A 22383-nucleotide genomic window follows, 5' to 3' on the forward strand; every position below is an offset into this window, starting at 1 on the left:
GGCAGAGATCACAAGTAGGCAGAAAGGCAGGCAGAGAGAGAGGAGGAAGCAGGGCTCCCTGCTGAGTGGAGAGCCCAATGTGGGGCTCGATCCCAGGACCCTGGGATCATGACCTGAGCCGAAGGCAGAGACTTTAACCCACTGAGCCACCCAGGCGCCCCCCATTACGAAAGATTCTTATAAGCATTTGCAAATACTGATTTTATTTAGGTACTCGATTAACTAATTAAAAATTATTTTCTTTTGCATAAAACAACTCTGTCAGTCTCTACCTGCCAATTTCCTGGCACAAAACACAGGACAAAGCTTTAGGAGATCTTGTTTTTCCTTCAGCTGCATTACTTGTTAAGTGGCTTTGTGACCTCAGACCGGTTATCTTTATTTATTCTTTGTGTCAGTTTTAGCATCTGCAAACTATGAAGTATAGACTAGTCGATCTCTAAGGTCTCTTTCATTTTAAGATTGCATGACAATAGTTTTGAGGAGCCGGACATAAGAATCAATCACTCAGAATATCAGAAAAATGCAGACATTTGCAGCCTTTTGAAGCTGGAGTCAAAACCAACTGGAAAATTTTGGAAGAAAAGAAGCCATGTTGGTACCTTACATAGAAGTTTTAGAATGGATGAGGAGACTTTGAACACCTGCTCTTTTGGTCAACAGCATCAACTGAATCTGTGTTTATTAAGATTATGTCTTTGGTGGAAATGATTGAAAATGGAGAAATTAAAAGTTGGCAGACAGGTGTTTTACAGGAGGATGAGAGCAAAATCCTTTCTTCCTTGCTTAAAATTATTTAAAGTAAGAAACCTGTAGAAATCTTACATTTATTTAGTCCTTATAATTTACTCTGGCAGTTGAGTTTTTAAGACTCTAATAGTTAATCTTGTCCTGGTTATCTCTGTTTTGTCAACTTACAATGCACTTCCCACCAGTAAACACTCTGTTCACTTGCTCTTACCAGAAATGCTAGAGTCCACAGTCTGTTTCATAATTCAGGTCCCGGAAATGTGGAAGGAATCTCAAAACTTGAGCATAATCTTATTCAATCCAAGGTCAGTAGTTACCTCCTATTTTTCTTTACCTTTTATAAAGAAAGGCACTGTTTTTGGTGACTGGAGGTGGCAGTTGCTGGGAAATGTGGCTGTGGCTGATAAGAGAGGGAAAGGGCTTAAAGCAACAGCCACCAAACTTTATCTGTGCTTTGGAGCTCAGGGAAACATTTCTGTCCAGGAAGGAAGAGGAATCCTTTTTTTTGCTATTGTTGTTTTTTGCTGTTTATTTCCATTAATAAGAAGCCTCGGTGCCCTGTATTATGAGAGATTATTCCTTGCATAATCTAGTGACAGGTTTATTCACATTCCGAGGTCATGTTAATATTTACTGAAGGCACCACAAATATAAGTTTCACTTTATTAAAAATTGTATGGATGTTGAAATTGCTGACAGAGAAGCTGGCTCAGTTGGATTTGGCTACGGATATGATAATTATAATATGGCTTTTTGTGCTTTTAGAGGTCATAAGTTACATTGCAAAGATTTACGTATTTGGATTGCTGTAAAGTTACTGTAGAGTGTTACGACAAAACAGTAGGAAACATTTCATTGTGAGTAGTATGTCTCATGTAAATCTCATTATAGAATTAAGGAAGAATCATTAAAATATTCCAGGTTTATTAAAAATTCATTACTCTACTAGAGGATCTTTAAAGTGCAATAAGAACTTGAAGAAATAATAGAAAAGTTTTGGTAACTGTGACAGTGTGTTAATTGAGTAGAAGGAAGGTAAAAAATGTATTAACAGAATGGATCCAAATTTGGCAAAACAGATTTATAATAAATCAAGAAGGGAAATCAGTTAATAAAGAGGCCAATTATCAGTGAAGGAGGGGTGTATATTTAATGATTCTAAATGAAAGGTTAAACTGCTCTAGTGAATTTCAGTTGAACAAAAAGGAAGAAAAGCAATATGTATAATTAGGCAGTAATAAGATCATACTGAAAAAAAAAATCAGAAAACTGCCTTAGGTGTTAGGGGAATATTCGCTAACGAACTTAACCTCCTGCAATTATCTTTGAATACTCACTTTTACTCTAGAAACAGAGGCTAGTGATGTTTTTAGTTATCTTCAGAGTCATATGATTTTTTTTTTTTAAGATTTTATTTATTTATTTGACAGAGAGAAATCACAAGTAGGCAGAGAGGCAGGCAGAGAGAGAGAGGGAAGCAGGCTCCCCACTGAGCGGAGAGCCCGATGCGGGGACTCGATCCCAGGACTCTGAGATCATGACCTGAGCTGAAGGCAGCGGCTTAACCCACTGAGCCACCCAGGCGCCCAGAGTCATATGATTTTTTAAACACATTTATTGTGTGTAGATTTTTAAATGGTAACAAATAATGAAATGGAGAAAAGTAATTTCTCATGAGAATAATATCATAATCCATTAAATACTATAGTTTTTGCTATAATGTATTTTTTGTTCTTGATCAATTCTTTAAATTTGGATTCTCTTCTGTGTTTGACAATTGAAACATGTTTAGAGGCTGCAAGCCTAATTGAAGCATTCAGAGAAATGCAGTATAGGAAATTAGGATCTCTGTAAGGGTTTCTCAGTTCAGGTCTTACTAAAAAAATAAATGGGTAGAAATCCCAAATATTGTCTAAAGATAGATTTTTTTCTCTCAAATTAACCCAGTAATTTATATATACATGGAAATTATTAAAATTTTATAAAGATGTTGATAAATTCTTGTTTTTATAGTTTTTATTTTAGGCCTCTGAATTGTGGGAAGATCTGGGTAATCATTTCTGGAATCAATATAAGGTCTAATTTTACATGACCTTTGTACTGATGATCAGATAGAATGGTAATCAGGATAATTAAGTTCATAGATGATTCCAAATTTAAAGATGGTATGAATATAGAATTTGGGCTAATCTCTGCTTCTGTGATGCTATGTTGAGAAAAAGGTCGTCAGATTCATACAGAAATATCTTTTATAATTACAGACTTTTTTTCTGGTCACTGATAGTCTTATAATTACCTTGATTTTTCTTTTATTAGATATCATATTAAATGTAGTTCTACATTGTATATTAATGTGGAAAACCAATGAAAAAGTCTGCTTTTCAAAATAATAATAATAATAATAATAACCTGTTCCTCAACAGGTTATTAGCTCAAGTAGATAATAACCCAAGGGGCAATCATGATTATCTACTCAGAAAAGATTTGGACAAGATACCAAGAGACCTGGGTTTTAGACTAACTCTGGCACTAAGGGACTGTGTGTCAATTAACTTTGTGGATTTCTTTTTTTTTTTTTTTCCATAAAATGCAGAGATTGCACTCAATAATTTCTAACATGCCCTTTAACTTGACAATTTTTTTTCTGTGATTATTTTATTTTCCACATGTGTAGGTTAATTATTTTATAATATGAGGCATATCAGTTTTTAATGGATACCTATATACCATTTTATTATATTTAAAAATGTTGACAACTTATTAATCTGACAAATACTTTCTATGGGATTACACTGGGCATAGAACTAGCCACTCTGATAGAACAGTAAGGAAAACAGGCAAAAGCACCTCCTTTTGTGGGACTTAATGATTCTGCTGAATGAATGTGTCTTGAATAAAAAAGTATTTTTGAGACTTGTCAAAAGTGTGGCAGGTGGGCATATTAGGAAGGAAACTACATATTCATTAATTAAGCAGTTGTGCCCAACATCGTACATTGTCTTGAACTGGCTCCCAAGTCAGTGTGTGCATTTCCTCACAACACTGCATTTAGTGATTTCATGTTGGTAACCTGAAATCAGTGAGTATTTGTATGAGTGTGAGTATTTATATGGTGTATTTGTATCATGAAAATTGGTGAACACTACACATCAGAGCTTTAAAAAAAGGTTTTGTTTTTGTTTTTGTTTTGTTTTAAATTAAGTGATATGGTTGAACCGTATACCATTGGTGGTGAGTGTTTTTAGATGGCACAGCGAAATGGAGGCATAGTTTTTACTCTTGTGTGTCCTTGATCAACGTAGAGGTGAGACAAAGATGTGGTGTGTGATGAGTTTATGAGTTACACAAAAGTTACACAAAATGTGGTGTGTGATGAGTTATAGATGTGAGTTACAAAAAATGTAGTGTGTGATGAGTTTATAGAACCCTACAAACAGTCATTAATAAGATACTGAGACTAGGGAATCCCAGAAGGAAGAGGAATTGAAAGAAAAATAGAGGAGAATTTGAAAGTAGGTTTTGAAGATGGGGTGGTATGTACTTGATCAGAGAAGCAGCAAGAGAGTTTTAGAGATGGCACGTGTGAAGATTTTGAGGCAAGCATGAAAAGTTGTGTGGAGGAAGTGGTGAATAGGTTTGTTGATCTAGAACAAGGTGTTAGAGCTTAGCCTCATATAAGTGTGACCATGTCTAGATCCCGTATTAACCTGTACTAGTGAAGTTCTAACCAAAGCTGGGTTTTTCACTACTAGCAGTGAAAAATGGGACTGTCCCCGAATTTAGTGACCTGATCTCCATGATGCCTTCAGAGTTAAGGAAATAAAAAATCCCTTCTACCAGATTTAGGCTTCATATCAAATTGATGGACGTTATGTGTAGAAGACTGAAATATAGTCTACTACCGATCCTTATGCAACCTCCCCACCCTCCCTGTTAAGTCACTTATTCTTAATATAAAGTCGGCTGCCATAAAAATGCCCAGCCCTGTGATGCAGCCTTCCAGCATTGAAGGAGAGTGATGCTCTGTAGTACCATGCTGGATTAGGCTTTGTGAAGAATGGATGACTGTGGGACCCTTAGTACCTACTATGCAGTAAGCTACATGGCACATACAATGAGGGAAAACTGGAAAACTCTTCTAAGGATGTCCTGCCTCTTGGCTTTAAATGACCTCTGGATCTGTACTTTTAGATTACTGCAACCCGTGGGCAGGCTGTCTTCTGGGGGTCCACACTGGAATAACTTTGAAATGGATGAGAGCACAAACTCCAGTTATTTGATGAGGGGCCCCAACTAACAAGGCAAAGAATTGAAAACATGTAGATCAAAATTGAAAACTTTCTTTGAAGTGCTCAGTCACCCCGTGTGTGCCTAACTCCATGCTAGGTTCACATCAGCGTTTTATCTGTGTGATACATTGAGATAGCAGCCGATATTCAAGAAGTGGGGGCTAGGATTCTTCATTTCTGTCAGTCTCCATAATGTCATTCTGGAATACCAACAGTAGATTTGTTTTTTAAAACAAATACAGGGTGGGTATACAGAATGAAATAAACATGCTGTCTTATCAGACAATCTATTTTTCATTTTCTAGCTCTGTATTTTGGAGCAATAACTGTATGCTGAAAATAACTATCATGATTTTGGCAGTTATTAGCTTATTAAGCTATCTCACAAAATTAAGTACTGTATAGAGCTTAAAGTGATGTTTGTTTTTCAATTTTCGCCTGGAAAATTAGCATGAAAAGGAAATGTCATAAATGTCATTCCTTTCCTCCCCCGCCCCCTTCTTAATGTGCCCTTTCTTATATAAGACATGTAAGTAGATTTACAATAGCTTGGAGTATTCAAGAAAATATAGCCAGAGATTTTGGTTGATTATAATTTTTTTTTTTTTAGGATTTTATTTATTTGACAGAGATCACAAGTAGGCAGAGAGGCAGGCAGAGAGACAGAGGGGGAAGCAGGCTCCCCACTGAGCAGAGAGCCCAATGTGGGGCTTGATCCCAGGACCCTGGGATCATGACCCGAGCTGAAGGCAGAGGCTTCAACCCATTGAGCCACCCAGGCGCCCCAGTTGGTTATAATTTTGTTGGTGATCCTGAAACTGAGGTTGACCTTTGACCTTTGACTATTTCGTCCTTGAATGAGCTTTGAAGGTTTCATTGGGAGAACAAGTGTTGAAATGATACCAGATATTGAAATGTGGTTTATGATCATATATTACAGCAATACTATGAACTTTCTCATTTTTAACTTGCTAGAGTATTGTACTTAGGCACACAATAGTGTCTTAGTGAGTTACTGCTCGCAAGTGGCAGGTAATGGCACAATAGTTAAGAAGTAAATTCTTTGAGGCACCTGGGTGGCTCAGTTGGTTAAGAAGTAAAGTCTTCGAAATTGTTCACATATGTTTTCTTACAACTGTTTTTCAAGAGGTATATACTTGAAAGCATGATGCTGGCTTTAAAATTAGTGAGGAATTAGGTTGAAGTAAATTCAGAGTGTATATATATCCAAAGTAAAACAAAAGCAAAACAAATCCTGGGTTGATATACCTTAAATTCTTATATCATAGGTTGGCTGGTGCACATAGGAAACTCAATGTTTATTGAGGTCATGATTTTAATATGTTTAGAGGTTATGTTTTTTATTATAAGTAGGCATTTTATTGGATGTGGTATAGAATGAGATGTACATAATAGTGAAGCTAGTATAGTTTTTAAAATTCAAATTGTTAAATTTTCACTGCCATCTCAAGAAGTGAAATAATAGAGGTAAACTCCTAAGATGAGTTCTCTGGGTTTTCCTTCTAATGAGACAGGTGACCTGAGTAAGCCATCAAAATCAGTTAGGCCCTTAGCTTCCTCAGCTACACAATCATGAAGTTTTCCTGGGTGTCCTCTTTAGAAACTTCAGCCTTAATGTGATACACGTACGCAAGGGCCGACTTTTTTTTTTTAAGGTTTTATTCATTTGACAGAGATCACAAGTAGGCAGAGAGGCAGGCAGAGAGAGAGAGGGGAGGAAGCAGGCTCCCTGCTGAGCAGAGAGCCTGATGCGGGGCTCGATCCCAAGACCCTGGGATCATGACCTGAGCTGAAGGCAGAGGCTTTAACAAGGGCCGATTTTTACAGAGCCTTTCTGATCCTGCTCTTTTCCCAATCTCATATGCATTCTCTAGATCAGGGCTGTCCAATAGAAATATAATGTGAGCTATATAGGTACTTTTGAAGTCTAGTTGGCACGTTAACAAAGTGAAGAGAAGCTGGAGAAGTTAATTTTAGGTGTAACAGAGTAACACTCTTGCACCCAATAGTAACAGATTCCAGTCCCTGGAATCAGTCATGATTTTGAATCAAATTTGTACATTTTATTTTCAAACTTCTAGAAAGGGTAGTCTGTGAATTCTCTTCAATTCTAATCCACTTATTCCTTCAGTCCATTGAAATCAATCTAGATCTTAAGATTAAGGAGTTTCCATAGAAACTCCTTGGGAACAATTCCTGTACCTTCTCAATGTTTAAATACAATAGTCACGATACTAATGCTTCCTGATATCTTAGCAGAATCAGACACTGTGTATATACCTCCTCCTTGAAACTTTCTTGTCCCTTGTCATACACTACACTCATGGTTTCTTGGTTCTTCTTTGAGCTCTCTCTTTTGCTAGTTACTTTCTCAGTTTTCTTTGCTCTTTGCCCACTGTCCTTGACTTCTTGCCTATTGGACTTCTTTCCTAAGCATCATTCCTTAATTTTTAGCTGTCTACTGGGTATATCTGTATGATGATATTCTGTGCATTTTTTCAACACAACGTGGCCTTCTCTCCCATACCAAATGTATTCTCTCCCTCTGTGTATAATTTTGATTTTTGACATTACTGTATTTAGTCACAAGTCGCAGTGGGAGGCATCTACATAGAGTTAGATACAGAGTCTTTTGGGGGTCCACCTGTGAAATATGTATTCAGTATTTCTCTCTTCTCTTTCTTGCAATGTTTCAGTTCAGGTCCCCTCACTAAGATCCCACATGGTCTTTCTTTGACTTTGTTTTTTCTGATATATTTTCCATATTGCTTCCAGAGTTCTTTTCAACAGAACCAAGATAACGAGTCTGTTTAAAACTTGTGCTGATTCCATTTGTTCTCTTCCTATGTGGCATATAAATCCTAACTGACTCTTCCATTTCTAACTCTGGATGTTCTCTTCTGTATTTCCCTCTCTTCTGAAATTCTTTAAGACTGAAATTCATTTTAGTGATGAAACTTGAGGCTTCTTGATGGTTTGTGAAAATACTAGTCATGAAGTGTGATCAGCATGTCCTGACAGTACACCTCTACCCGTAGCAAATGGTCAAGTACGTGGTTTACTTATGTGATATTTATAGGAGCTAGGTTAATAAGTAGATTTATTTGGTTTCTCTGTAAAAGAATCCCTCTAGAGATAATTTTAGTTCCTGAGCAACAAGATTAATGACATCCTGATAACAATGAATGATGTATCCTTTATTTACAGATAAGCTTTCTATACTTGAAAACTATTACCGAGAAATACCTTGGTTAAGCTGTGCAGCTTGGCTGGCTTTTATAGGAAAACAATAGATTCCCTGAGGTAATACTAATATAAGTAGAAAGTAATGCTGGCAGTTAGTAGATCTAATTGGGCTGAGAAAGAATGATTTTAATTGTCACCTGTTTCTTAATATTTTTACAGTTGGTTGTCTCCTGGCTTCTTAATTCTTCTAGCATATTTCAGTTGGATGAGATATTCATTATTTATAATGTAACATATTTTTTCACCTGGCTAAGTCCCATTGTTGTTATCCTCCTATGCCTTAGCTGGCAACTGGCTTCCCTTTGGCAGCCTAGTCGTCGATGCTGTGAGGAAGAGAATAAATATTAATTGGAGGGTGTTACTTGTGGGAGACCTTTAGGAAGTACTAAATATGCTGAGGGAAGTGGTTTTTGCTTCTATTTCATGAGTGTTTGTTTAAAATCTAATTGCTTGATTTGAAAGAAAACTAGAGGTCATAAATAGCAATGAATAAATTGTCAACGGGAATATTTTTATATTTAGTAAGAATATTTTGCCCTTTTCTCAAAAGGAAAACAAGGTAATGGCCAATCATCATGCTTAAAATGGTAATTAACCTTCTCAACTTTGTAATTCTAAACAAGTCCAGCCATGAACTTGGGATCTGGCATATTATCTCCAAGGTAAACATCAGTGATCATTGAAAATTTATTCTCTAAAATCACCTGTACTGTGTGTGTTTAAGCGAGTGTAAGCAGTGTGACTCATGGAAGTAGTAGGAAACGAGCCAAAAACTGTTGCTGCCACAAAATTACTCTTGTTACAACCAATTTCGTCTTTGGTAGAACTGTGTATAGTTCTCAACAATAGATAGAGTAGGAAATTTTAGGACTACAAGTTTCTGAGGACCTACTATGTGATTGTTCTAAATGATTTATATACATTACTCAATTAATTGTCCCAGTAACTGCGTGAGGTAAGAAATGTTACCATACAGTGAGGAAACTATGCATGCACAGATGAGTTAACCTGTCCAGGGTCACCCACGAAATGCTGGAGTAAGGATTCAGACTGGGGCCTTTTTCCCCTCAGAGCTGTGCTCTTGGTCATTCAGCCTTTCTGCCAGTTAGTCATTTAACCAGGCAGTCAGTCTGCTCTTATAACAATGAACTCTACAGCTACTACTCTCAATCAGACACAAACAGTACATTTCAATGTATCTCATGTGTTTTATACAGTAACAATATTCACTTTTTGTTCATTATAGTTGTTGCAGCTGAGTTATGTTCTGCTAAGCCAAGTAAGGGCATTTTTTTTTTAAAGGCTTGTGTTTATTTTTAAGTTAAAAAGAGGGGTTACAGTTTCCAAATACCCGTAAGATTTTCTTTTCACAGGTTTTCTCCACAGCTCCTTACCCATTCCTAAAAAGCTACTAAATTTGGTGTTTTCTCCTGTCATTTTTGCGTGATGTCTGAGCTCAAACAGTATCTGTTTCCCCCACAATTAAACAAAATCAAGCATAGGGGTGCCTGGGTGGGTTAGTTGGTAAGCGTCCAACTCTTGATCTTAATAATTTGTTCTTGATCTTAGCTCAGGTCTCGATCTCAGCGTTGTGAGTTCAAGCCCTGAATTTGTCTCAATGCTGGGTATGGGGCCTGCCTAAAACAAACAAACAAGCACAACACCCCCCCCCCCACTATCCGTGGGGTTACTGGGTGATGGGCATTAAGGAGGGCAGGTGATGTGATTAGCACTGGGTGTTGTATGCAATTGATGAATTATTGAACATTACATCTGAAACTGATGATATACTATATGTTGGCTAATTAAATTTAAATTAACCCCCCCCCAAACAAAACAAAGCAAAGCAAAATCAAGAATACACATTTGGGGGTGAAAATCACTATAAAGTGCCATTTCCCTGGCTAAAGGAAGGATTTGGTTAGCTTTCAAATGCCTAAATATAATTTGGGGTAGTGAGTTGAGAGTGGTGTCTTACATCTACCCAGCAGTAGCCTGGCTGGGGGGAGTGATGAATATCAAAATCTTGACTGACAGTGAAGTAATCAAAAATGAATTATAAGGACATAAAACTCCTGAGGATCTAAGATGTATCTAAGATAGGGGTCAGAGATCCAGTTATAGCAAGAGTGACAGGTCTTATTGACCTTTTGAATGATAGGTAGTTTGGGTAGTAAAAGTTAAACCCTTTGGCTCTATGTTTGTATATTCCTAGCATACTTTCGATAGGGGAGGTAGGGTCCACAGAAAATAATTGAGGCTAGATTGACTTGGTTAATGATTGGTTATATGTTGAGAGTTACTTTAGTTGTGAATTTAAAAAAATATACATTTAGAATGTTTATTGTTAAAATTAAGGCATATAAATAAAGATGTTTATAAAAATCACTGGTAATTTCAACCCCCTAAGAAGATGCCATTTTTATTAGTATATGCACTTCTAGGGTTTTTTTCTTTTCCGTGTGTGTGTACATATGGGTATGTATATAATATATGCAAGGCAGAATTACATCACATAAACATTTTTGTAGCCTACATTTTGAAATACTGTGCAGCCCCTGGAAGTAATACAGTAATGATTGCTTCTAATTTTTGCTAAACAATACTATGATACAGTTTTGCCTTGTAAACAACAGTATATAAATACCCCTTAGATAAATCATTGTGTTATCCAGTTGTTGTTCTGACTGGAGTCATCTTTCCATGATGAACAGAGCATATAAAAGCAATTGCTAGTGTCAAGAATCAAGTAAAAACTCAGAAACCTATCTCGATAGAAAAAATGTGTAGGAGGTTAGAGACACATGCCAAAGTCAATGTATAAACAAAGACTCGAAAGAAAAGAGGATGTAAAGAAGCCTTCACAATAAACCTTCAGGTTATGTTGGGATTAAAAATGATTACAGCCCTTAGGGAAGCAGTCTGGCAATGTGCCTCAAGAGTCTTAAACTTCCATCTTTGCTAGAATGAAAAAAAATTTCATATTCTTGGAATGTGGTCTGCTTTTTATTTTTGTTTGAACATCTTATTCTAAAAATTTTTTAACATGCACCATCTTGTTTCATCTGTACTTCCCATCCACTTCCCTGCCCTGTATTAGTTTGTTACAAACCCAGAAATCATATTGCCTTTTAATTTTGATTATCATTTTTGATATATAGTAGTTCAATTTTGAGGAACATATTCTAAGAAAGGATTTTGAAATACAGGAAAAACTTTTTGCCCAATATGTCCTTTACAGAATTATTTATGATGGTAAAAGAAATTGAAGGCAAGTACCCAGCACTAAGGCAAAATATAAATTGCGAAATGCTCACTTGATGGAATGTTGTATTAAAGTGAAGCCTGTGAATAGATTGAGGTAACATGAGTAAAAGCTTATGTTGTTATGTTTCATAATAAAAAAGAAGAATTAAAGTATATAGAAACAAATGAACAAGCAAAAGCTTCTCTGGGAAAAATACAACGGGGGAAATATGCCATATACCAAGATATGAAGTAATGATTCACGTAGATCACAGTTTTGGAAGTGGTATTTCCCCCCTTTTGTCTGCAGTTTATTGTACTCCATAGCTCCTACCTTGACCATAAATTAGTTTTATGATGGGAAAAATATTAAAATAAAAAATTATTAATATAAATAATATAAATATACTTATATATTTCTATATAATATAAATTAAAATAAAAATTTAAAAAGCAAACATTTATTTAAAAGTCTCTCCCAAACACCTTTACTTATGTAATACAAATGAAACAATAAGAAAATATCCTACTCTTCTACCTTTGTGAAATGCCAATTGATTGGCATTAAACTTGCTTCTCATTTCCATTTGGACTTCCTCTAAATTCTTTTAGGTCTTGCAAGTCACACTAAAACTCTTAAACACCAATGTGTTTAGCTGTAGAAAAAATATATTCTTTATCTAATGGGATTTAGATCATAATGGTTCAAATTTCTTCAGAAACTCAAATTACATGCCCAGATCTTCATACATTTGTTTTGTTTGGTTTATTTATTGCAGTTAAAATATATCAAGTTGAATTATATTTTATATCTGAGGCTCTGGTTACCTTCTCTTCTTTATCTCCTCTACCCTTATGCTCGGGTGCATTTCAGCCCATATATAGGAATTTTAAAATGAGGCACGTTGCCTGGTTTCTTGATGCTTTTTTGGGGCTTCTAGAGCTGCAATAAAACTATCTTTGAGCTGCACTATGAAGCGTTTTTATTTCACTGAAATCTAGCAAAACTTTATTGGAATTCTCTGAATTAAAGTATTCTCTGATTTTCAAAGTCAGCTTGATCTCAAAGCAGAGTCAAGGATGCCTTCTGACTTTAGCAGCTTCCTTTATTGCTCCGTATTTTTTCTTAGGACTGGGACTCCACACCTGTAATGCTCCTATCAAAGGGCCTTCCCGCATGGAGTTCTTTTTAAGGGCATTATCTGCAACTTTGTGCTTAATAAAAGGGTGCATTTCAAGGAAAAAAAAAAACCTTTACACTTTACTATGTGAAAATACTAATGATAAATAATAATTACATGAAGAGAAACATTTATCTGTTGTCTTGATTGCTCTCACAGGGAAAAAGAACATGGCAAATGGCTCTTAAAGCTTTTGCCTGAAAATATCTCATGTCCTTTTTGCTCATATTTTGTTGGTTGAAGGTTGATATGGCCATTCTTAAAGGGGAGTGGAAAATAGAGCAGGGATTGAAAGGATTGTTTACTTAGTATGGGTAAACACTTTCATAGGGCTTATTGGCTGATTGATTCATATATTTAACTAAAATTTATTGAGCATGTACTGTTTGCTGCTTATTGTTGTATTACCGGTGCTTGTAGTACACGGAAAACAGACAGGATCCCTGTCTCCTGGAGCTAACATTTTATGATAACACCATTTTGGAAATCATCTTGTCACTGTTAATCAAGAATCTTAATCCTTATACCTTATCATCCAGTAATTCCGCTTCTATATTGCTAGACTAAGGGGTTATTTTTGAACATGAAAAGAATTGTAATAATGAACATTGTAATTTTATTTTTAATACTGAAAAATTAGAAACAAATGTTCAGTAGGGAAAGAGTGAACCACAGTACATTTACTTACAGACTACTGTGAACCCCAGGAGTGCCTGGGTGGCTCAGTCGGTTAAGCTGCCTACTCTTGATTTTGATTCAGGTCATGATCTCAGGGTCCTGAGGTGGAGCCCGGCATCTGGCTCCTCACTCTGCAGGGAGTCTGCTTAAGGATTCTCTCTCCTCTTTCTCTGCCCCTTCCCAACTCTCTCAAATAAATAAATCTTCAAAAAAAAAAAAAAAAGAATACTATGAACTTTTCAGTTTGTATTCAAAACAGTCATCATAATTTTTGTATGTGGCTATTTACCGTGACCTATTAGCATCCTGCAATGAAATAAAGCCGTCAACCTAATTGATTCTGGATTTGTGGTTGGCAGTATGGTGAGGATTTGAAATTGTTAGGATTACTTAGGAGAATTAGATGTCCCAAAGTATGAGATTAGGAATAGCGAGATTGGGAAGATATAGAGAAACTAGAAGTTTTGAATTCTAATAGAGTATTATGTCATTCAAATAGACCTATCCTGAAGGCAGCTGGAAACACAGGATCAGAGATTGGTCAGAGATGAGGACTGAAATGTTCTTGGGGATTCACCAGTGTAGAAATGTTCATTGAACTTGTGGAAGCAAATGAGCTATGAAGAAGTGAAGTAAGAGAAAAGCAAATATGGACAGAGAATCAAAGGGGAGAAAGGATGAAAAGGGTCCCAAAGCAAAGGATGAAAAGATTGGAGAGAGAGCATTAAAAAAATTGGTTCTTTGGGAAATTTTTATTTTTCTTTTTAAAGGTTTTATTTATTTATTTATTTAGCGATCACAAGTAGGCAGAGAGGCAGGCAGAGAGAGAGGGGGAAGCAGGCTTCCTGCTGAGCAGAGAGCCCGATGCGGGGCTCGATCTCAGGACCCTGGGATCATGACCTGAGCTGAAGGCAGAGGCTTTAACCCACTGAGCCACCCAGGCACCCCCTTTTGGAAATTTGTAAAGAGAGAACTAAAAAAAATTTTTTTTAAAGATTTTATTTTTCTAAGTAATTTCTACACCCAACATGGGGCTTAGACTCAACCCTGAGATCAAGAGTCTCTTGCACTCTTCTGTTCCTCAGAGAGAATTTTTTGAAGGACATAGGTCAGAGAAGCAAAGGAGAAAGGGATTGGAGGAATCTTTTTACTGATAAATTAGGGCAATTTTTTTGGTACATTAGGGTAGTACAGTGGTAGTGCATTTCTTAAAGCATTATCATAGGAATTTGATGGTAGTAACAGTAACATTCTCTAAAAATTTATCAAAGTTTTTTTTTAATGTATCTTTTTCTTTTTTTTTCTTATTTTATTTTATTTTTTCAGTGTTCCAGGATTCATTGTTTATGCATCACACCTGTGCTCCATGCAATATGTGCCCTCCATAATACCCACCATGACTCACCTATCTCCCTATCCCACTCTCCTCCAAAACCCTCAGTTTGTTTCTCCAAGTCCACAGGAGTCTCTCATGCTTCATCTCCTCCGATTTACCCCAATTCACTTTTTCCTTTCCTTCTCCTAATATCCTCTCCACAAGTAAGTGAAACCATGTGATAATTGACTCTCTCTCCTTGACTTATTTCACTCAGCATAATTTCCTCTAGTCCTGTCCATGTTGCTACAAAAGTTGGGTATTCATCCTTTCTGATGGAGGCATAATATTCTATTGTATATATGGACGATATCTTCTTTATCCATTTGTCTGCTGAAGGGCATCTTGGCTCTTTCCACAGTTTGGTGATTGTGGCCATTGCTGCTATGAACATTGGGGAACAAGTATCCCTTCTTTTCACTACGTCTGTATCTTTTGGTTAAATACCCAGTAGTGCAATTGCAGGCTCATTGAGTAGCTCTATTTTTAATTTTTTGAGGAGTCTCCACACTGTTTTCCCAAGTGACTGTACCAACTTGCATTCCCACCAACAGTGTAAGAGGGTTCCCCTTTCTCTACATATTCTCTAACATTTGTTGTTTCCTGTCTTGTTGATCTTTGCCATTCTAACTGGTGTAAGGTATTATCTCAGTGTGGTTTTGATATGAATCTCCATGATAGCTAATGATGATGAACATTTTTTTCATGTGTCTATTAGCCATTTGTATGTCTTCTTTGGAGAAGTGTCTGTTCAAGTCTTCTGCCCATTTTTTGACATGAATATCTGTTTTTTGGGTATTGAGTTTGAGGCGATCTTTATAGATCTTGTATATTGGCCCTTTGTAGTGTCATTTGTGAATATCTTCTCCCATTCTGTGAGTTGCCTCTTTGTTTTGTTGACTGTTTCCTTTGTTCTGCAGAAGCTTTTATCTTGATGAAGTCTCAAAAGTTCATTTTCACTTTTGTTTCCTTTGCCTGATCAAAGTTTTTTAACCATTTAAAAACTACTTTTAGTGACAGGCTCAATTGACAGAAATGGTTTCCATTTTAATAGAAATTTACTTTTACAAAGATGTACTCATACAAGGAAAATTAGCTCATATAACCCTTTTCATGCTAACCAGGTAGTCCAAATTACCAATTGTTTTAATTTACCAATTGAAAATATAATTTATATTTTGGAGATTGAAGGAGGTTAAGTGGCCTAAAAGCTGCAAATGAGGGGGGAAGAGGTGAGAAATTTGTTTTAAATCTTTTAGGCAAAAACATCTAGGTATTTGCTTCTATTTAGAAACTCAATGATTTTACATGCTATATCTTGAAGCAACTGAAGGACATGGTGAACATTTTTCATATGTCAAGAGTATTTTATATGTTTGCTTTAAGGGACAAATTAGTGACATTTGGAGACTTGACAATAACTTTATGGGAAGAACTAGGGCATGTGTAATGAGAAAAGTGTAGTTTTGCCATGTACAGAAAAAGGATGTTATAAACTAGTAAAATATAACAGCATCCTGTATACCTAGAAGGGCTTCTGTGACAATTGTGTCTGTATAGATCTCTTTTATCCAAAAACCTGCTAGTTTGAAATGAGTATAGTCAGTGTCCTTAGCCAGGCAATGGTTGGAATTTATTAAAATTTCTGTTTATGTATTCTCTGTTTTTCTCCCACTATAGAATTTAACTGTTAAGTTTCTATAGTTTCCTCTTGTTCTTTCAACACATTATGTAAGACTAAATATCAAGAGGTAGAAAATTTAGCAGGAGATCTGATTGTTATTGATAAGGATTTAGAATATCAGGCTTTTAATTAGGAAAAGACCTTAGAGATCATCTTCATTTCATTGTGCTTTTTGCAAAGGAAGAGTTTGAGGCACAGGAAAGTTAAGTATTGAAGTCCCACCAGAATCTGATCACCTGACCATCAATATTATATATTTCCACTAGTCTCTGCTGTACCTCATATTACCATATCGGTGCTAAATGCAAGTGTAATCAGGTAGAGAATTATCACATTAATAGTAACTAACTCCATGCTGAAGCGTTTTTGTAACTGAGCAAGCCAGATCTCAGGAGAAATATCATTTGTTATGTGAGGGAAGAGAGAAGAAAGGAAAGCTCCTAGCCATGGGCATTAAGTCTGTGATTATATTCTGGACCCAGAGTCAGAGGGCCTGGGATTCAGTTGTGACAACTCTACTTATTAACTGTGTGACTTTGGGCAAAGTCCTAAACTTAAGTTTCTTCATGTATTGAAGGGGAATAATGATTGTTGCCATACTTACTTCACAAATTGATGGTGAGAATCCAGGTTATTGTGAGCAGTCATGGTCAAATTTACTAATGGTTATGACTACTAGGTATTGTAGGCAGTGTTGCAAACCTCAGCAATAAGCACTTAAAATTTTATAAGGTTTATGAAATTATAGAAGGCCAACAATTAAGAAATAAAATTTAGCAGGAAATCTGATTGATGTCATTGATAAGTACTTCGAATTTAGGACTTCTGGAAGAATTTTGTCTCCTATATCCTCAAGGAGATCACAACTAGTTGGAGTTATAGTCCTTTAAGAAAAAAGCCTGTTATTATATTAATTGAGGTGGTTGTTAAAATAACAACTTTGGAAGCTGTTACTATTCTAGGTAGTTTGGATGACTAAAAATGGAAAAGGTATGTCACTAGTACCTCAAAAAGGGGAAAGGTGATTATTTGCTTAAGGATGGTAGTGATTGGGGTGCCTGGGTGGCTCAGTGGGTTAAGCTTCTGCCTTCAGCTCAGGCGGGGGGCCTGCTCCCCCCCCAACACCTGCCTCTCTGCCTACTTGTGATTTTTTTCATTATTCTATTTTAAGCCCACTCTTTCATGCTGTATCTTTCTTGGCCTGTGACTGGAATCAAACATCTATTACTATTCTTTCAGTCAGTAAGAAGTAGATTAACCTGGGTTCATTCAAGGACCCCACATTTTCTTTTTACTTCTGAAGGGCTGTTTGCCTTCACTGAAATTTTGGGTCTTACTTTTTTTTTTTTTTTAAAGATTTTATTTATTTATTTGACAGAGAGAGAGAGATCACAAGTAGGCAGAGAGGCAGGCAGGGTGGAGGGAAGCAGACTCCCTGCTGAGCAGAGAGCCCTATGCGGGACTCGATCCTAGGACCCTGAGATCATGACCTGAGCCAAAAGCAGAGGCTTAACCCGCTGAGCCACCCGGGCGCCCCCTTGCTTTTAAGATATATACGTTTCTAGCAGTCTATGTGGAATTTATTAGTTCCAAGATTGAAGCAAATGATGACCGTCTAGTGATAGGGTTTCTGACTGTAACCCATTTACCTTTTATAATCATGTTATATAGATTTATACATTTATTACAATGGTGTTTTGTGGTTTCTAAGATGGACATTTTTATTCATATGTCAGTGTACCTGAAATTAGGATGCATCTTTATTATTTTATTTATTTATTTGTCAGAGAGAGCGCAGCAGAGGGAGCAGCAGGTGGAGGGAGAAGTAGTTTCCCTGCTTATCAAGGAACCAAATGCGGGACTCGATTCCAGGACCCTGGGATCATAACCTGAACCAAAGGCAGACGCTTAACTGACCGAGTCACTCAGGCATCCCAGGATGCATTTTTAAATTGGGATGCATCTTTAAATTGATAGCTTCTTAAATTCTCTATTGACCCAGTGGTGATTTTTATGTCATTGTCATTGTTTGCATATGTGTGAATATGGTCCTCGTGTCATTGCTTTAATTGAGATAAGTGTATTTTAGGTACTACCATAATTTCCAAATCCTATGATTTGGTCTTGGAAAGATAAATTATATAGATACAGAGGTATGGAAATTGAGCAATGGAAAAAATGATAAACAGAAAAAAAATACAAGAAATCTTAAATGATAGGAAAGCATTGTATCATGGTTCAGTTGTCAGCTTTTTTCCTTTCTTACTGGTATATGAACAATTAAGGAACATAAAATAATGATGGTGTTTTGGGTTCATTAAAGCATACTATATTATTTTAGCTTGAGTGATTTACATGGGATGTATTTAGAGGGCAGAACTAAAATTATTATAATAAAATACATATTTCAAAATTGAGCATAAATTAATATTAACTTCCTTACTGTTTTTGACTCATTAATTTTGGAAACAAGTATTTATTCTCATTTTCTGGTAGCTATGTGACTGACATAAATTATTACTGGAGAATTATTTGATTCAAATCAAAAGTGTTTCATTTTATTGTAAAATTGGCTCACAGTGGTTTGATGATGTGTTAGATGTGTACGAATGCATGAAGTTCCTATTGAACATAAAGATATATTTATTTAACCGTTATTATATTTATCAGTTGGTAATATACATTTTGAGTCCTAAGCCTTTACATATAAAATTCTGGCACTTAATTTGGGCTGAATTTACTTAACAAGTATTTAATGAGTGCTTACTGTATACTTACTATATTATGAATGCATGTTATTTTAGGGAGCTTTTCCTTTTCACAACTAAAAGAACAAGAATGATTGGGTTTTGCTATATGAAATAGTCATTTTTGGGTTAGCTTGAGATGTTGATTGGTAGGAGGTAGATGTTGATTGGTAGGAGGTAGCGAGTTACTTAATACCAGCCCTGCTCAAAATCACCTTGGTGACAGCCCACTCCCCCCACTGCCTCAGTCTTTTTTCCTTTTCCCTCACTGATTCAAGGGCAAATAGTGGAGCCCTGGGTGTTGTTCCATAATAACAGTAAAGTGAGCTGTTCCTTTCACTTGTTCTGAGGTAGCATTTACCTTCACATGTATCAGTTTAAAGTAAAGCTACAATTTGCTAGGAATACTTTTATATTCCTTTCATATTCCTTTGCATGTTATAGCATCTACTTATATATGCTAAATAGATTCACAAATGTGTATATGAATCTGCCACTAATGGACTTTTTCGGTTTTAAACACCATCTGAGATCAAAGTGTTGACAATGCTGTTTTCTTCAGAGGTTTTCTTCCTTGCCTTGTAGATGACTGACTTCTTGTGTCTTCACAAGATCTCTCCTCTGTCTTTGCACATGGCTTCTCCCAACTTTCTTCTTAAAAGGACACCAGCCATTTGGTATTAGGGCCTACCCTAATGAGCTCATCTCATCTTACTTACCTTTTCTTCTGCTCAAATGGGCTTTGTTGGAGGTTTTTGAAGGACACTGTTATTGGTGAAGGGAAAGTCAGAGGAGTAGGTCTACTGTAAGGGTAGGGAGAAGGCATAATGGATAAGGTACATAGAAATGGATGGAGGTAGTAAATTTAAAGGAGAGAAGTATTCAGGGGAAGAGACTCTGAAGACATTGTGCAAGGAGGTAAAAGAAACAAACTAAACTATTAGATGTTTGGGTTTCTTGTGGCCATAAAATGAAGTTAGCCAAGAACATAAGTATTTTTTTAGGATTTTAATGAAAGTTAAACTGTGGAGATACCACTTCCAGTTCTTGTGGCAACAAACTCTTACCCATGGCAATGACATTAGGGTGAGAAAAATCACGTGCAAATTAAGTAATTAGAATTGGAGCAGCATGTGGTTTAGTTTGTGGCACCTCAGATGGGGAGTTAGGTACAGATAGAGCCCTAGGCAAAGTTAAGAATTAATTGATTCAGTGTGTTTTGAGTAGCTACTCTGTGTCAGGCACTGTTCTAGGTAGTTCGGATAGGTCAGGGAACAAAATCATGTAGATCCCTGCTCGTGTCTTTACGTTCTTTCTAGTAAGAAGAGACCATTTAAATATATATATATGTTTTATATATATGTATATATAAAACAAATGTGTAAATTATGTATTATGTTAGGAGAGAAGTCGTAGAATAGTTTGGTGTCATGGGGAATCCAGGAGTGTTGGAGGAGATGACGGCGATACATAAACGGAGTAATAAGTTGGCTTTGAGTTGGAGGGTGGGAGGAACCTGTTAATCAGATTTCCTTCCCTTCCCCTCCAACTCCAGAGAATGGGAGTTGGGCCTGCCCAAGAGAGGTTAGTGGCAGGGGAACAGGAAGTGACTGTTGGATATTTTTCAAGATGGCAATAAAATTCACTAATGACATTAATAAAAAATAAACATGTAATGCTCCTTTGTCCTTTCTTTTGAGCAAGAGAAAGGGGGCAGGAGATTGTCAGAGTTTAAAAACTGTGGTATTCTGTTGGAAATCGGTCTCATTTAGGGAAGATTTTGATAGCAATTGAGTCATAAGTTTTATAGGAATTTTATGACAATTTTATGTAACAAGTTTGTTGAGGGTATTCCAAGTTTTATCTACTTTTCAAAAGACCTGTACAAACAGTGTTTTCTTGGGCAAAACTTTGCATATTTTGACAGCTTGTTAAAATAATTGTTTGCTTCTGGCTTTTAATTTCAGATGTAGACAATAAATCATAAATTGCCATATAACTGAGTCCAAACTCATTCTGCTTGCCACACAATAAGCCTATAAGTCAAGCGTGAGATTTGAGCTCCTTTTATGTTAGAAAGAGTGGGGAACGGGAAGGGGTTGGAGTCAAAAGTTGACAGACATCTGTAGACATCTGAGCAGGTCTTCTTTGTCCTTGGTCAGTGGATCTTTGTGTACAGGAATCTGGTCATGTCATTCTTGTAAATCTCAAAGATAGCATAGTCATTTATGTACACACTTCCTTATCTTCTCAGATGAAGTGGAATTTGGATAAAAAGCAATTTTTGCAGATCTTAACTGGAACATGTCTAAGCTACAGGCCACAGCAGCAAGGAAAATAGAGGCAATATGGAGTCTGACATGCTAAGTGTCTCCCTGCCTTACTCAATGTGATGTATATGTATAGTCATGGTAGATTATACAGAATTGTTGCTGATAAGAACCTTATAGTAAGGCGCAAAATTAAACTATAAACCTGCATCTTGATTAATATAGAAATGTTACTAGGAAAAGATAAGTTTAAACCATTCCATGTAACACTGAGTAACGTAGTATCTCCTAATGGTATCGCTCTCTCAGCTCTACTGCCCATTAGTGGCCAGAATTGTCTTAAGTTTGTACGTACAGACTCCATTCGTTTTATATTCTCTGTGACCTATGTATTTTCTCTTAATTTCTGCTTAAGTCTGCCTTTTTTTTTTATATTTTATTTATTTATTTGACAGAGAGAGATCACAAGTAGGCAGAGAGGCAGGCAGAGAGAGAGAGAGAAGAGGAAGCAGGCTCCCCGCTGAGCAGAGAGCCCGATATGGGACTCAATCCCAGGACCCTGAGATCATGACCTGAGCCGAAGGCAGCAGCTCAACCCACTGAGCCACCCAGGTGCCCCTAAGTCTGCCTTTTAAAGAAAGTATTAATTTCTTTCTTATTGCTACTAGTGATATATCCAGAGAAGTTGTAGGATTTCTTTATTGACAAAGTAGAATTTAGGCACCTTGTTTTGATGATACGGCATTCCAGTCATTGAATATGCCCTATTAATTTGTGGCCTTTATGCGATTGGTTTCATAGGATTTCTTCCTTTAATACGAAATCCGTTTGCCTTGCCTCCTTTCTCCTTTCTTTTTTTTTAAGATTTTATTTATTTATTGACAGAGAGGCAGGTA

At 36.4% G+C, this 22383-nt stretch overlaps 1 protein-coding gene and 1 long non-coding RNA gene across 5 annotated transcripts in view; both read left to right on the plus strand.

The window, feature by feature from the left end:
- Window positions 1–22383, plus strand: part of IMMP2L (inner mitochondrial membrane peptidase subunit 2) — an 861434-nt gene that overhangs the window by 77957 nt on the left and 761094 nt on the right. The gene's annotated exons all lie outside the window — the stretch shown is intronic.
- LOC309845316 overlaps window positions 969–22383 on the plus strand; it is a 101766-nt gene continuing 80351 nt past the window's right edge. The window contains exon 1 of the long non-coding RNA XR_014301207.1: window positions 969–1055. This is a non-coding gene — a long non-coding RNA (uncharacterized lncRNA). The remainder of the gene's footprint in view (window positions 1056–22383) is intronic.

Source organism: Mustela nivalis (genome assembly GCF_964662115.1).
Source record: "Mustela nivalis genome assembly, chromosome: 12".
NCBI lineage: Eukaryota > Metazoa > Chordata > Mammalia > Carnivora > Mustelidae > Mustela > Mustela nivalis.